Consider the following 16095-nt stretch of genomic DNA (forward strand, 5'->3'; position numbering starts at 1 on the left):
TGATAATATCAATCTGTATCTGTCTGCTTTACCTTTGCTGGTTATCAAAAAAAGTGGGAACCCTATTTAGTTTTTTTGATTCATTTATTTATTTAATCATAAAAAGGTGTTCAATAAGCTTCACAGTGTGCAATTTTAATATGTCGGAAGCTTGTGCATATATACAGTATGTCTATATGTCTGTATATACATGTCTGTCTGTCTATATCTATTATCTATTATTTATATCTATCTATTACTGTATCTATCATTCTAGCATTCATTAGTCTACAAAACTACATGAAAAAAACATGCAAAACCACATTGAAAATGCTGCAAGAACGTCAATTTGTACTGCTGCGTTTTTCCTGCCAAGAGACGCAAAAATGGTGCAGAAATTTCTGCATCAAAATACTCAATGTGTGTACATACCCTAATGGTCTTTACAGCAGCTATGAATGGAAAATCTGCTACTGGATTTTGGGGCATGTAGTTGGGGGATCCAGATAAGTTCGGGAAGGAGAGTTGTTAAGTTTGACTTCTGAATGCAATGTAAATGTTTAGTATGGTGATGCGTCATACGAAAAATACTAAAATTTTATGTAAAACGTCTACTGGACAATATGTTTAAAATGTGCTAAATTATCTTCAGATTTATTTTTGCCGAGCGACATGATAACATGGAAAGAGGGCCAACTAGTTTGGGGAAACAAAACTAGCCAAGGCCATAATTAGCATACGGAAAGCTAGGCTTATACGTAGTTTTTTTTAAAACACTCATATTATTGAATTGCATTATACTGTGATGGTTAGGCAGGGAATTTGGGCATTTAGCCGACAATGCTGCTAAATTGGAGGGCATAGGGGACCTGACAGGTTCCTTTTAAGAATTCTTTGCAATCAGACGGTCTTGTCTCTATAACATTGCTGTCTATTGTCTATTTGCTAGTATTACAATTATAGCTGTCCTCTACTCAGGGCCGGCGTCAGCACCCGTCACATCTGTGCAAGTGCCAGGCCCTGGACAGCTGGGGGGACCACTCTCTGTCGTCAAGTGCGGTGATCAGTTCTGCAGTCCCCAGGCCGAGTTCCAGGGACTGCAGTTCTCAGGCCAGCAGCTACACTTTCCTGGCTGCCAGCCATGCATTTTCTCCCAGCATTCACTGTTGAATGCTGCATGCATGTGAATAGATGATCATTTATGGGTGCAGCTAGGGCACCATGCGCTTTTGTCTCACAAGCAGCAACACTAGGTAGCAGGCCCATAGCTGTATGTGCCCCCCTGCTTCCCACCCCCTACCTGTATGGTACCCCTCAGAGCTCCATGTGCCTCCCAAGCTATATGGGCCACCCACAAAGCAGTATGGGCCCCCTAGAGGTGTATGGGCCCCCTACAGCTGTATAAGCCCCCCCAGAGCTGTATGACTCCCACCCCAGTAATATGTATGTACCCCAGTAATGTGCATATCCCCTCAGTAATGTCTATGACCCCCAGTGACATCTATACCCCAGTAATGTCTATATCCCCCAGTAATGTGCATGTCCCCTAGTAATGTATATGCCCCCTAGTAACATCTATGCCTTCAAGTAACACATATGCACTCTAGTAACGTCTATGCCTCCTAGTAATGTCTATTCCACCCAGTAACATCTACGCCCCCCAGAAACGTCTATGACTCCCAGTAATATCTATACCCCAAGTATCGTCTATGTCTCCCAGTAACGCCTATGCCCCCTAGTAACGTCTAAGCCTCCCAGTAACGTCTATGCCCCCTAGTAACATCTATGCCCACTAGTACTGTCTAAGCTTCTCAATAAAGTCTATGTCTCCCAGTAAAATCTATGACCTCAGTAATATGTATGCCTCTGAGTAATGTGTATGAGCCCCTAGTAATGTTTATGCCCCTCAGTAATGTGTATGCCCCCAGTAATGTTTATACCCCCAGTAATGTGTATGCCCCTCCAGCTATATGTATGCCTCCCAGTAACATGTATGCCCCCTCAGTAATGTGTAGGCCTCCAGCTCCTCCTATGATGTATATACTGTAGTTGCCAGCCTCCACTGTGATGCATATACTGTACCCCCAGTCTCCACTCTGATGTATGTACTGTAGCCCCCAGCCCCTCCTGTCATGTATATACTATAGCCCCAGCCCCTCCTGTCATGTATATACTATAGCCCCCAGTTTCTCCTGTGATGTATATACTGTAGCCCCCAGCACTTCTGTAATGTATATATTATAGACGAAGCTCCTCCTGTGATGTATATATTGTAGCCCCCAGCCTCTCTTGTGATGTATATACTGCAGCCCTCAGCCCCTCCTGTGATGTATGTACTGTAGCTCCAGCCTCTCTTGTAATGCATATACTGCAACCCCAGCCCTCCTGTGATGTATATATTGAAGCCCTCAGCCCCTCCTGTGATTTATATACTGTAGCCCCAGCCTCTCTTGTGTTGTATATACTGTAGCCCCCAGCCCCTCCTGTGATGTATGTACTGTAGCCTCCAGCCTCTCTTGTGATGTTTGTACTGTAGCCACAACCCTTCCTGTGATGTATATACTGTAACCCCCAGCCTCTATTGTGATATGTATATACTGTAGCCCCGGCCCCTCCTGTGATTTATATACTGTAGCCCCAGCCTCTCTTGTGATGTAAATACTGTAGCCCCCAGCCCCTCCTGTGATGTGTATAATATAGCCCCCAGCCCCTCCTGTGATGTATATACGGTGTTCCCCAGCCACTCTGTTGTGATGAATATAGTGTAGCCCCCAGCCTTGCTTGCTATGTATATACTGTAGCCAGGGCTGTATTTTGCCTTCATGCTGCCCTAGGCACTTTAAGTGATTGCGCCCCTTACTGACAACGTAAAACTGAGTCTGTGCACCCAACATCTGTGTAAGTGCAATATACACAGTAACACACTTGGAAAAACTGCTAAACGCTAAAAGAATGAAGATCTGCACTTGCTGACTAGCACAATACAATTTCAAATTAAAAAAAATAAAAAATATGGCAGTCTTTCCCAATCTGTCCTCCTCCTGAAAAAATAAGAAAGGATGTGTAAAGGCCACGGTGTGCACATACCCTAACAGTTCACATACCCTTTAGATATAGTAGTTAAGGTGCTCGTACACAGACTACAGGTGGCCGAACCCAGCGATAGACAGGATTGGCCGATTGTCTGATTGTCAGGGAGATGAGTACCCAGAAGATCCAATTTTGGAGATGAGCCACCGCCAGAGATGTCTGGTAGCGTTTGTCTCATAGAGAACACGAGCACTTACCAAAGTGAGTGCCCCTGTGTATGGGAGAGTCAGGGAGACAGCTGCCAGCCGAATGATGGGGCAGCTGTCTATAGTGTATGGGAGAGTCAGGGAGATAGCTTTAGTCAAATACTCGTTTGGCTGACATGGACTCAGACAGCTATATATTTAGTCTGGCACACTGATCCTGTAATGATGTACTATCAAGTCTCATAAAGTAAATAGTGCTACATCTACATGACTACATCACCAGATCCAACCTCAAATCATGATAACATTACCAGAGCCACCATCTGTACACAGCTTCATCATCATACCCAACCTGAAATCACTAGTACATCACCAGAACCAACTTTAAATCACAACTACATTACCAGAACCACCATCTGTACAGAGCTACATCATCATAACCAACCTAAAGTCACTACATCACCAGAACCAACCTCAAATGACAATGACGTCATCAGAGCCATCATCTGTACACAGCTAGATCACAAGAACCTCAAATCACTACTACATCACCAAAACCAATCTGAATTCATGATTACATCACCAGAACCAAAACCAGCCCAACATATAATTGTCTGGCGTGAAACTGCAGATCCTAGTATGTCTTTAACAATGGTAAGGTGATACCAGGAGTTGTTGTTACCAACCATCATCAGAATGCGGACCATACAGGAACCACAGTACTGATGAGGTGCAGGCAGTAGCACTATTAAACATTTAAAAAATACCTTAACTTTTGGGAGATTTCTTCTATGTTTTAGGTCGATTAATTCTGAGCACATTGGTGGGGGTCTGGGTCCTGAGACCCCCATAGATTGTGCAAAAGACCCATTAGAAGTGCACAGCTCAGGAGACAGAACTATGACTTTCACCTGTACCCGCTCTGTGCTCTCTACTAAAAAGACTTTCAGCTGTTGTTCGGGGGTCTCTGGACCAGATTCCCCACCAATCTGCTCAGAATTATTGGGCATAAAACATAAAAAAAAATTTCCCAAAAGCTTAGTTACTCTGAAGTGCATTTACTATGGTGCCAATAATCAGAAACTGACTACTGGTGTAACTAAACCAGCTGTCATATCACCTGATGCACAAGCAAAATGCTCGTATGTAAATTATTTTTCTGTTTACATACATGAACATTTACTCTATGACTGCAGACCTGTGAATCCTCCCAGTGCACTCACGATGGTCAAGTATGTAATATGCAGACTCCCGGTCAGAACTCGTCTAGTGAGTACGGACTCGCTTAATACACTTGTATGGAACAAGGCCGTATCCCCTAAACAGGTTCTAGCGGGGAGTCTGCATATCGCATACTTAGCCGCCATTCTCAGTGCAGAAACTGGAGAATCCTCATAGCGCACTGTTCTGTTTGCTGTGTCTCTCAGTAATCACACCAAATAAGAAGTAGAAATGTTGATGAATTAATCACTCTTTTATTTATTTTTTTTCCCTTGAATTCGATGCTAAAATCTTGTACACGGCTCTTGAAACTTGGTTACTTTGCAACGCATGCGTTCTTCTTTTTTTTTTCCACACTCTAAACCAGGGTTCCCCAACTCCAGTCTTCGAGGGCCGCCAACAGTGCATGTTTTCAGGATTTCCTTAGCATTGCATGGGTCTTGGAATCATCAACTGTGCAGGTGATTAAATTATCACATGTGCAATACTAAGGAAATCATGAAAACATGCACTGTTGGCGGCCCTTGAGGACTGGAATTGGGGACCCATGCTCTAAACTCTTGTAACCTCTCCATACCGCTGCTCTATGTGGCTTCATGGCCGATGCCCAGAGCATGCGCATACATAACTTTCCCACTCTTTTGCACTATAATAACCCTGAATTCCTTACTAGTGAGTTATTTTACCATTCTTTATGACGAATATTACCTCTTTTTATTAGAGTCATGTATATTAATTGTTTTTAATTTTTTTTTTAATTCCATTCTTCTACTAAATAAAATAAAAATTACAACACATTTTTTATGATAAAAATATATTTTTTTTATTCCTGGTCTACCCAATATCTGTTTTTACACAGTAGTTTTTATACACAGTAATTTTATATGTTCTTTGATATGTTTTTTTCTTAATATTGGTAGGTGCACACACAGATAAAAAAATACATATATATTAAAAAAAATGTATATATTCTTTGTTAACACACAACGTTTTATCTAGCAAAAAGAAAATAAGAATATATTATCTATTTATTTATTTATTTATTTATTTATGCACATATTCAGTATCATTTAGTGACATGGATACAAAAATCTCTGGTGGCGTCAATCATTGATGGTCTGATGCCTCTTTACAGATACTTTCATCTCTTTTGGGGTTCTAGCCCCTTTAAGGACATACTGGGATCTCTGGGAACTCCTTCAAGACTGTTGGAAAATCATTTCCGGTGACTACCTCTTGAAGCTCATCAAGAGAATGCCAAGAGTGCGCAAAGTAGTAATGAAAGCAAAAGGTGGCTACTTTGAAGAACCTAGAATATAAGAAATATTTTCAGTTGTTTCACACTTTAAGTATTTCATTCCACATGTGTTAATTCATAGTTTTGATGCCTTCAATGTGAATCTACAATTTTCAGAGTCATGAAAATAAAGAAAACTCTTTGAATGAGAAGGTGTGTCCAAACTTTTGGTCTGTACTGTACATATTGCTACATCCTTTCTCTTTAAAGAATAAGAACAATCAAACTTAATAAACACAACAGTTAATCTGACCAAGTAAAAGATAATTACAATATATACAATTAGATATAATCCTTGAGGTGTGCAGGCTATCTGATCATTCTGCCCGCCCTAGTAACATAAGAAGAGTCACTGTCCACCTCTGGTAGTTCTTCTGATTCTGGTAATATGCCTTCTGATATTGCCTGTCTCTGGTTAACATTCTCACCCTTATGGTCAGCAGTGACTGTTGGTACTTGGCTTGGACTTGCTGCCTCGTTATCTTGGATACTGTTGAAAAGGCCATGAGTCATCTTGTTCTTGTGTTTTCCTCAAATATCTCTGATTCTCCTTAGGCTTCTTCCGTTCTTCTGTTACAATTTCGTAGGATTGAGGTCCTAGTTTCTGGACAACCTTTGCCTTTTGCCAGTGTTTGTCGTATTTGATGCTTGGCTGCAGCCGTATGTTGTCATCAAATCAAATCAAATCATATATATCTTCTATCTTCGTATATCTTCTGGAGATCTGGCAGATCCTTTGCAGATTTATTGTAATAGAAAGCTTGCCTATCTTGATTTTTCTTTAGTTGAGCTTTGATGTTTCCCACCAACTTTGGCTTTAACAGATGACTAACGGTTGGCATGAGTGTCTTTGTACGTCTACTCATGAGCCTCTGTGCTGGACTGCTGTCTATGCCTTGGGTGGGTGTGTTTCTATGATCCAGTATAGACAGATATACATCAGTACCTGCCTGTTTTGCTTTTTTTAGGAGTCTTTTGGCAGTTTTTACTGCCGACTCTGCTTTGCCATTACTCTGTGGATATTTTGGAGAAGACGTCTGGTGTTCTAAATCCCATCTCTTGCTGAAAGTTTTAAACTCTTCTGAAGTAAACTGAGCAGCATTGTCAGAAAACACGATATCCGGAAAACCATACCTGGCAAAATGGGTCTTGAGTTTTTTAATCACTGTTCTTGCCCTTGTGTCCTGTAACAAATCAAACTCCCAAAAGTTAGACAAATAGTCCACTGTAATCAGGTATTCTTTGTCATTCCATGTGAACACATCTGTTCCAATTTTTGACCAAGGCCTCTGTGGAATTTCATGAGGTTGCAATGTCTCCTTTTGTTGCTTATCACTGCAGGATGCACATATTCACATTGTGCTATATAGTTATTAATGTGGTCATTCATTCCTGGCCAATAAATAGATTATCTTGCTCGCCGTAGACATCCTTCCCTGCCTAAGTGAGAAGAGTGCAGTGTTTCCAGTATATCTCTTCTGAGAGCTTCTGGTATAACAGCTTTGTCTCCTTTAAAAATGATTCCTTGCTGCACTGACAGTTCATCTCTTATATGGAAGAATGGAGAAACTTCCCTTGGCACATGCAGCTTGTATTTTGGCCAGCCCTGCAAGATGACAGTCTTTAAGATCTGGAGAATTTTATCCTTCTCTGTGCAAGTCTGTATTTGCTTCAACTTGTCTTTTGACATTGCCAGGTAATCACACATATTGATGGTTTCAATTTCATTCTCCTCATCATTTGTGACAAGTAGGTATGCAATACTTAGAGTATCTGCAATCAGTAAGTCTCTTCCTGGACAGTAACATATGTCAAAATCGTATTTATGAAGTCGTAATAGCATGCGCTGTAGTCTCTTTGGAGCATTTAGTAATGGTTTCTCTGTAATGCTCTCCAATGGCTTGTGATCAGACTGCACTGTTACTCGTTGACCATAAGTGTACTGGTGAAACTTCTCCATCCCAAATACCACAGCCAGTAGCTCCTTCTCAATCTGAGCATATCCCTGCTCTGATGTTGTTAGGGCTCTGCTTGCAAATGTGATTGGCTGGCTGCTCTGCATTAGTGTAGCTCCAAGGCCTTTTTCTGAAGCATCACATTGTACCACCACTTCTCGATCTGGGTCGAAATACTTCAGGGTTGCTGCATCTGCAATAGCCTTCTTTACTGACCGGAAAGCAGTTTCCTGGTGTGCTGTCCATTCCCAGAGCACATCTTTGTGGGTTAGCTGCCTCAGTGGCTCACACATATCTGACAGATACTTGCAAAATTTGGAGAGATAATTTTCCATGCCCAGAAATTGTTGTACTCCACACACATCAGTTGGGGTTGGCAAATCTTGAATTGCTCTCACCTTTTCTGGATCCACTTTTACACCATTTGAGGTCAGAAGATGTCCAATACATGCAACTTCTGTCATTTTCAGTTTGAATTTGTCCAAGTTCAGCTTTATTTGTTTTGCTCTACATCGGTCCAAAAATTGTATCATCTTCTGATCATGATCCTTGATTGCAGATTCCATATTTTCACCTTTTCCCACTATAAGAATATCATCTGCTATTGTTTTTACTCCCATAAGTCCTTCCAAAGCCTGCATCAATTTCTGCTGGAACATCTCCGGAGCAGGTTTTAGTCCCATGGGCAGTCTCAGCCATTTATAGCGTCCAAATGGTGAAGAACATGTCAATAAACTTGATTCTTTAGTCAGTTCCACATGCCAGAATCAATTTTTGACATCACATACAGAAAATATTTTAGCCTTTGATAGATCTGGGAGAACATCATCCAATGTTGGCATCGGGTAATCATTTCTTTTCAGCGCCTTGTTGAGTGGCTTCGGATCAATGCATATTCTTAACTTGCCTGATGGTTTCTGCACTATGACCAAACTGCTGATCCAATCTGTACTCTTCTGGACTGGTGCTATCATGTCTCTTTTCTGTAAATCTTGTAGCTCTACTTTCAGTGGTTGCATTAAAGCTACAGGCACTCTTCTTGGAGGTAATCTGGTAGGCTTCACAGTTTTATCTATTTCTAGCCTGTATTTACCTTCAAAACACCCATCACCTTCAAATAAATCAGCATACTCCATTTTTATTTTTTGAAAGTCCAAATTGCGCTCTGCATTTAGTTTGTGACTTGGTATATCCTGGGAAACTTCAACAGACATAATGTTCTGAGACTGTACTTTTATTAAGTCCATTGTCTGTACTGCTTTTACTCCCAATAATGGTACATGGTTCTGTGACACCCTGGGCAAGCCAGGGGTCACAGGTAATGACACCACCACACCCTACACCCCGGATAGGTACACCAAAGCTAAACCAGAAACCCTTGTTGCCTTCCTCCAGGGGCTGATGTCCACACCAGGGGGTGGGCCAGGCGGTTGGCTCCACCCACCGAGGAGTTCACAGTCCTGGAGGCGGGAAAACACAGGCAGTGAAGTGATGAGTTTGGAAGTTAGTGGAAGGGAGAGTGAAGTGGTAGAGGAGCAAGTGAGAGGAGTTGAAGTGAAGGAGAAAGTGACAGTTTGGAAAGCCTGAAGTTGGTCCGGGTGTGTGCCCCGGACTGAGACAGCAAGGTTAGCAGATGGCGGTGACCGTCTGCAGGAGAGGCTGATCGGAGGTTGCCGAAAGGATCGTGAACGGGTGGTGGCCCGGCGGTACCGGACCGGTATACAAGGAGAAGCCTGCACCATTGGCAGGGGCCTTTCGGATCCCGGCAAGGCTAGGAGTCGCTGTGAATTTGCCAAATCCGTCAGTGAAGGGGACCTCCGGGTCTCCCAACAACTAAGTCCCGATTGAAGGCAACAGTCCAACCATAGGAGAGAGACACCGCCACCGCCAAGGCACCAGTTTCTCAGGGCCAGCGCCTGCGGGCACAGAGGGGCTCCTCCGGCCCATATCCAAGTCGGGGAGCGGGTTACCGGTAGGAACCCATCGCTACCAACATTACACTAGGTGCAGGGATAGAGACCGTCACCGCCAACTACCGGGGATAACCAACAGCAGCCGTCCGTGGGAACCGTCTTTCCAGCATTGTGTTTTATTGAGAACTGTGTCAACGTCTCAGGCTGAGTGAGTACCACCGTGCCGTGCGCCACAGTGCTGCCCCCGCGACCCTGCACCTCACCAGGCCCCACACCTGGCCTGCCATCCATCCCTACCCCATCACCGGACCCCGGGACAACCAACCCCCCTACCCACGGAGGGGAGGAATAACAACAAAGCTGCTCCCTGTCACCGCTCCCGGGATCCCTATACAGAGCAGCGGTGGTGTCCACACAATCACCACAACCGTGGGTGGCGTCACGGACAACAATAAATCCCCAAAACCAATCCCCTTCTCACTCACGGGCGAGGAGCGCCGCTCGAGTCCCCGGGATCCGGCACATCGCTCGAGCCACCGAGCAGCAGAGGCCGCAGCAGCAGCGGCAGCCGGACCCGAGCAGAGTGTTTTGCTAATATTTTTAGCACTAAAGTTCAGATACGGCTTTAAAGAAGGCAAATAAGTAATTTTATTATAAAGGTTAATATGAAATACAAACTTAAAGGAAAGGTATGATATTGCGTACACTTTTGTATAATCAACATACAAAGGTTAAGTACAGTTAAATACTTACGATCACCAAGGAGCTTTGGACACCATCTGCCTGGAACATTAAGAATCAGAAGCACACCAAGGACAGAGAACTCCTGGAAAACCCCAACACTGACCGGACGTCTCGGTACAGGAAACATGAGCTTCTGTCCTTGCTATACTTATCTGATCTTAAATAGAGGTTTGTACAATAATTACAAGCCTTAAAGTTAATGTGTTGTAGTCTTATTGATCCATGCCCTTTGATGGCCAGTCATTGGGCATAGATGAATCAGAGATACACCACACATCAGGCAATGGGGTAATAAACCCACAGACATTCAAATCTCCCAAGAATACACATCAGGTATTTGAGCTAGGTAAATGGATATATTGTCTGTGTATATAGCAAACACCTAAAACATCAGATTGTTGAACTAAAGTAAATCATAGTTTCAATTTCAATGGATAGCAAACACACAAAACCATCAGATATTTGATGTAAGTAAATCATAAGGTTTCTGTTACAATGGTATATTGTCTGTCTGTATATTCAAGACAAACACACAGAAATCCTTAAGTATATACAAGATTTTGTAACCAAGTACACTTTGTCTGTCTGACTAATCAATATGTTATAGTATAACAATGTATAGACTCAAAAAAATAGCCATTTTTATATTTGCAATACATTCCACCCTTGGCTATTTTGAGCCAGAGATTACAAGGTACCATATCCTAAGGGCATGGTTTTAGCAGATGATTGACATAAGGAAAGTGTACACTGTATACAACAACACAAAGCAATGCATGCACAAATTATAGCAAATATTACTCCTAATATATAACGAATATATCCAAAATCAGGTAACCAAGAAAATACCCATTCCCACCATTTACCATCATCTTGTGTAATGTAATTAATCTAGTATATATATCTCTACTTGTGATAAATATAGCCACCAAACAAGAGAATCGGCCTATTGCTTTAGCAGCATCTGCAGCTACAGTGAGTGTTCCTACAATTATTATAGATAATCCTTGTATCTATGATTTTGTTAACAATTTTACATTTTGTGTATATGATGAAACGGTCATTATATTGTTAATCTCATATTATTTCCTGCCCTCATACGTTTGCATTTTTTATTTGTATGAGAGCCACAAATAATAGCAATCTCTTTATAGCCTGTCTGATTCCGTATTTTTAATTGTTGACATCTGCCTATTTTGCTTTGAGGAGTCCGGAGAATGGAGTCCTCTGAGTCCTTAGGGCAATCATCTCTTCTGTTAGAGAATGTTCCCCAGTGCAGTTCATATAGGCACAATACAGATTGGAGGTGAAGTTTTTGGTCACATCTTCTTCTTCTAGGTCTTCTTCTAGGTCTTCTTCTGTTTGGTTTTCAATAAGGCCACATTTTCCATGGTTGGTCTCTCTGTTTTCGGTCTGAAGGTTGCTTGGCTTCTGACGGAAGTAGATCCATGCCCATGGTGGCGCCAATGATGCAACATTTCCAGATTTTGATCTAAAGGGACAAAAATACACATATTACTCATCTGTCAGTTGGGATGTATTCCCACTTTTCTTGTTTCATAACTGTCAGCACATTGTCTGCTCCTCGAGCAATGACTTCAGCAGGTTCTGGAATACCTTTGTCACTCAATTGTTTCACCCACATTTTTGCACAATCATTGATAGGATGTGAAGATCCAAATCATTTATCTTCTCTGCAGAACTGAAGGAGCTCTCCCTCTGACTATCTACATTTTAGAAATAGACAGTACTAGCAACTGAGCTATTCTATCTCACTTCTGTATTAACATGTCACTGTCTCCACTATTCATTAGAATTACCTTAATTAATAATCCTGATCTATCCCTTCTCTCATTACCTGAGTTCAGTTTAAAGCTGGGTTTACACACTGCAACATCGCAAACGACATCGCTGTAACGTCAGCGGCTTTGTGACGTCACAGCGACCTCCCCAGCGACATTGCAGTGTGTGAAACCTATCAGCGACCTGGCCCCTGCTGTGAAGTTGTAATCGCTACAAATCGTTCAGGACCATTCCTAGGTCCTTTGTTTCCCGCTGTGCAGCATGCATCGCTACAAAGTTTCAGTGTGTGAAAGACTTTGCAGCGACTTTGTTAGCAACTTCCCTTTCAAAAAGCTGCTTATCAACGTCCCCAACAACCAGCTAGGTCGCTCTGCAGGTCCGGATCGCTGCTGAGTTGTTGGCCAGGTTTGCCTGTTTGACAGCTCACCAGCGACTCAGCAGAGACTTAGGGAGGTCGCTGTTACGTCACAAAACCGGTGACGTTACAGCGATGTCCTTTGCGATGTTGCAGTGTGTAAACCCAGCTTTAGGCCAAATCTGACCTTTGGACCATGAGACCAAAATGCTAAGGTGCAATTTACAAGCCTATTGTGGTCCTGATTGAACATACACATAAAACAAACAACCATTAGGTAAATACAATACCCATTCATCACAATGGGATGATTACTTGTTTCATTGTTTTAGCCTGATTGCTCTAATAACATGTAAAACTCTGGTCTCCAATCTAAAAAGAAAGCAAAAATATGATTAGAATACAAGCTCAAATAATACACAAAACACAATTTTATTCAGTCTATTATCCATATGCTAAAAGATTCACATCTAACTTGACAGCCTAAAAAGCTCACTATTTAACAAACCATATTGGTATATTGTGCTGTATTAATGATCAGCATGGGTATGTAAATATATGACCAACCAAACAATAGCAAAAATAATTGCCCTTCCAATAGACTGAACACAGGGATTCTGCTGGTTTCTAGTCTCTCCTTTGTGAACATTTGGATGGCTCTGTATTGTTTATGAGCAGGATTAGCTTTTGTAATACTTATCTCTTTACATATCTCTGTACATTCTGTATTGGTGGCAATCTCCTCTGTGGTCTCAATTTACCCTTATCTTTTTCAATCTCCTCTGTGGTCTCAATATTACCCTTATCTTTTTCAATCTCCTCTGTGGTCTCAATATTACCCTTATCTTTTTCAATCTCCTCTGTGGTCTCAATATTACCCTTATCTTTTTCAATCTCCTCTGTGGTCTCAATATTACCCTTATCTTTTTCAATCTCCTCTGTGGTCTCAATATTACCCTTATCTTTTTCCCCCCATCTATCTTCCATTTCAGATGGAGACATCTTGATGGAAGATGATGATAACTAGTGATGAGCAAGTACTAAAAAGCTCGGGTGCTCGAAGCTCGGGCCGAGCCTCCCAAGATACTCGTGTACTCGGGCCGAGCAACGAGCCCAATGTTATCCTATGGGAGACCCGAGTATTTTTGTGAAATGACCCCCCGGCAGCATGGAGAAACCCTAAAAATGGCACAAAAGTCTCAGAAGAGTGCTCAAATGACATGGCAACAGCATGGGGAAGACCCCTTGAAGCATTTATCACTCAAAAGTCACAGCTGTGAACAATTTTGTCCGCGTTTCACGCCATTTTTACGGACTCACCAGAAAACCTTCCAAAATGACCCCAAAATGATTTTTCATGGCAGAAATGTTAAGGGCACATACCCTATAGTGAGATAGAGCTGGTGTATGTTACTTTTTGAGATTAATACATGAAAGATTTTACGTGAAAACATTGTGTGGCACTCCGATGTCCCTGAGAAGAGACGTACATGAAGGCCTCTTGAGTCTAATGTGCCCATTTTGAGGAAGTGAGTCTTTGTAGTATTTTCCTTTGCCAGGGCAGTCCAAAATTGTGAGGTTCACCAATGCCCCTGCATACAGACGTGCATGATGGCCTGTAAACCTGAAGTGCCCATTGTAAGGAAGTGGGTCTATTTCAGTATAGCCCTTTGCCAGGGCAGCCAAAAATTGGGAGGCTCCACATTGTCCCTGGATAGAGACGTGCATGATGGCCTGTAAACCTGAAGTGCCCATTGTAAGGAAGTGGGTCTATTTCAGTATAGCCCTTTGCCAGGGCAGCCAAAAATTGGGAGGCTCCACATTGTCCCTGGATAGAGACGTGCATGATGGCCTGTAAACCTGAAGTGCCCATTGTAAGGAAGTGGGTCTATTTCAGTATAGCCCTTAGCCAGGGCAGCCACAAATTGGGAGGCTCCACATTGTCCCTGGATAGAGACGTGCATGATGGCCTGTAAACCTGAAGTGCCCATTGTAAGGAAGTGGGTCTATTTCAGTATAGCCCTTTGCCAGGGCAGCCAAAAATTGGGAGGCTCCACATTGTCCCTGGATAGAGACGTGCATGATGGCCTGTAAACCTGAAGTGCCCATTGTAAGGAAGTGGGTCTATTTCAGTATAGCCCTTTGCCAGGGCAGCCAAAAATTGGGAGGCTCCACATTGTCCCTGGATAGAGACGTGCATGATGGCCTGTAAACCTGAAGTGCCCATTGTAAGGAAGTGGGTCTATTTCAGTATAGCCCTTTGCCAGGGCAGCCAAAAATTGGGAGGCTCCACATTGTCCCTGGATAGAGACGTGCATGAGGGCCTCAAAACATTAAGTGTCCATTTTAAGGAAGTGGGTGTATTATAGTATAGCCCTTAGGCAGGGCAGCCAAAAATTGGGAGGCTCCACGTTGTCCCTGGGTAGAGACGTGCATGAGGGCCTCAAAACATTAAGTGTCCATTTTAAGGAAGTGGGTGTATTATAGTATAGCCCTTAGGCAGGGCAGCCAAAAATTGGGAGGCTCCACGTTGTCCCTGGGTAGAGACGTGCATGAGGGCCTCAAAACATTAAGTGTCCATTTTAAGGAAGTGGGTGTATTATAGTATAGCCCTTAGGCAGGGCAGCCAAAAATTGGGAGGCTCCACATTGTCCCTGGGTAGAGACGTGCATGAGGGCCTCAAAACATTAAGTGTCCATTTTAAGGAAGTGGGTGTATTATAGTATAGCCCTTAGGCAGGGCAGCCAAAAATTGGGAGGCTCCACGTTGTCCCTGGGTAGAGACGTGCATGAGGGCCTCAAAACATTGTTCCCATTGCAAAGGAGCGGGTCTCCTGTCGTTGTAATGTCCATTCTGCAAAGAATGGGCGAAAAAATTTACCACTGGGGGTATACCTGAAACAAAGGCCTAAGTATTGCAATTTGTAACGGTCATCATCATGGTGGCGCATGAGGAGAAGGAGGAGCAGTCCAGCGATTATCCAAAGTCCAGAAGTGTGTACCCATGGGTGAGTGGAGGTACATGGCAAACTTTAAATTCCGCTCTCATTTGCTGGTGGTGTGGTGAAGTCTGGCCCAATCCAACCCTTGTTCATCTTGATCAGAGTCAGCCTGTCAGCATTTTCAGTTGACAGGCGGGTGCGTTTATCTGTAATGATTCCACCTGCGGCACTAAAAACACGCTCTGACAAAACGCTAGCAGCAGGGCAGGCCAGGACTTCCAAGGCGTAGAGAGCCAATTCATGCCACGTGTCCAGCTTGGATACCCAATAATTGTAAGGCACAGAGGAATGTCGGAGTACAGTTGTTCGATCTGCAAGGTACTCCTTCAGCATCTGGGCAAACTTAGGATTTCTTGTGGCACTACCTCGCACCTCAGGGGCTGTGGTACGTGAGGGGCTGAGAAAACTGTCCCACATCTTAAAGACTGTTCCCCTACCTCTGGCGGATTGGACTTGTGCCTCTCTCGGCTGTACGCCTCGGTTGTCCACTGATTCCTGACCTATGCCGCTAGCGTTTTGTGAGGGGAATGCTTTGCCTACTTCCGTGAGTATGGCCTTCCGGAACTGCTGCATTTTGGTTGACCTCTCCTC

The sequence above is a fragment of the Anomaloglossus baeobatrachus genome, chromosome 6 (assembly GCF_048569485.1).
Source record: "Anomaloglossus baeobatrachus isolate aAnoBae1 chromosome 6, aAnoBae1.hap1, whole genome shotgun sequence".
Classification (NCBI taxonomy): Eukaryota; Metazoa; Chordata; class Amphibia; order Anura; family Aromobatidae; genus Anomaloglossus; species Anomaloglossus baeobatrachus.